The 1,960-nt window shown below is 41.6% G+C and overlaps 1 pseudogene; it reads left to right on the forward strand.

The window, feature by feature from the left end:
- The first annotated feature begins 1,075 nt into the window (after positions 1-1,075).
- Positions 1,076-1,528, forward strand: LOC145114129 (putative mitochondrial protein AtMg00300 pseudogene; annotated as a pseudogene).
- Positions 1,529-1,960: the final 432 nt, after the last annotated feature.

Raw genomic sequence — 1,960 nt, forward strand, 5'->3', positions numbered from 1 at the left:
TTGGAGAAATTCAATGGTTCAAATGACTTCACATTGTGGAAGGTGAATATGAAGGCTTTTCTAGTTCAACAAGGATGTGCAGCGGCACTGGAAGGAGAGACAACACTACCTAAAGACATGGCGGTTGAAAAGAAGGTGGACATTCTGACGAAGGCACATAGTGCCGTTCTATTTAGCTTGACAGATGAAGTACTAAGGGAGGTCGTGGATCAAAAAATTTCTTCTGGGCTATAGGATAAACTTTGTGACAAGTACCAGAACAAATCACTGACGAACAGGTTGTATCAGAAGCAAAGGTTGTACTCTCTCAGAATGTATGAAAGTACCCAAGTGAAAGATCATTTAGATAACTTCAATCGCATCATCTTGGATCTACAAGGGGTTGATGTGAAGACTGAAGATGAAGATCAGATGCTTATTCTCTTATATTCTCTTCCAAAATCATATGAGAATTTTGTTGATACCATGCTCTATGGCAGGAAAACGATCACTGTGAATGATGTGAAGGACTCTCTGATGTCCAAGGAACCAAAAAGAAAAGTTTCAGTTAGAGAAGAGGTGTCCAATTCCGGTTTGTTCACAAGGAGAGGAAGGACAAAATAGAGGAAGGGGAAACAGAGGGTGATCACGTTCAAAATAGAAGTCTAAAGGTTAATCCTTGCGAAATGTTGTAACTATAAGGAGAAGGGACACTTCAAGCAAAATTTTTCACAGTTAAAGAATGGGAAGTTCAAAAGTGAATCAAGCAGCAATACCATTGATGTTGGGGTTCAGGAAAGTTCTGATGAAGGGGACGATGGTGATGTACTGATTGTTAGTAAATCAAGTTCTGCCGATGCTTGGGTCTTGGATTCTGGAGCATCCGATCACATGATGCATAATCGTGACTGGTTCGACTCCTTCAAAGAGTGGGATGAAACAATCAAGATGGGTGATAATTGGGTGAGCAACATCAAAGGTAGTGACATGGGTGTAGATCAAGATGTACGATGGAATGGTCTGAAAGTTAGATTGCCGGTACGTTACAGAACTTTGGAAGAATTTAATTTCCCTTTGCAGATTGGATAAGAATGGGATGAGGTACATTGGTGAAGGTGACTGGATAAAAGTGACCAAAGGTTCTCTTGTTATAATGAACGGGAAGATGAATCGTGGAGGGATCTATATCCTAGAAGGTAGTACGATTATGGGAATGGTGGCTATCTCCCAATCCTTGAATGAAGGTGATGACAAGACGGAGTTGTGGCATCGTAGGTTGGGGCACATGAGTGAGAATGGCATGTCAGTTCTAAGTAAACAAGGACTGCTTGGTGGAGATTCTACTGGAAAGATAAAGTTTTGTGAAGATTACGTCAAGGGAAAGCATCACAAAGTGAAGTTCGGCACCGGTCAACACACAAGCAAGGAAATCCTGGAGTATGTTCACTCAGATTGGTGGGGTCCTGCACCAGTGAACTCTCAAGGAGGATGCTCATACTTTGTGATGTTCATTGATGACTATTCAAGGAAGGTTTGTTGTACTTTCTGAAGACCAAATATGAGGTGTTTGGGAAGTTTAAGGAGTGGAAGACCATGGTTGAGGAAAGGACTGGAAAACATGTCAAGACTCTGAGGACTGACAATGGGTTGGAGTTCTGCAATGATCCATTTAATAAATTCTGCAAGACAGAAAGTATAGTGAGGCACCGCACTGTATGTTACACACCTCAAAAAATGGAGTGGTAGAACGGATGAACCAAACACTCATGCAGTGTGCTAGGTGCATGCGAATATTTGCTAACTTGTCCAAGCAATTTTGGGCGGAAGCAGTTAACACTGCTTGCTATCCGGTGAACAGATCACCATCAACTGTTATAGACTTGAAGACTCCTCAAGAGGTATGGTATGGGAAACCCTCTGACTATTATGGTTTACATATATTTGGATGCCCCGTATATGCTCATGTGAATGATGGTAAACT

The sequence above is a fragment of the Lactuca virosa genome, chromosome 5 (genome assembly GCF_052849685.1).
Source record: "Lactuca virosa cultivar CGN04683 chromosome 5, Lactuca_virosa_CGN04683_v6, whole genome shotgun sequence".
NCBI classification, from domain to species: Eukaryota; Viridiplantae; Streptophyta; class Magnoliopsida; order Asterales; family Asteraceae; genus Lactuca; species Lactuca virosa.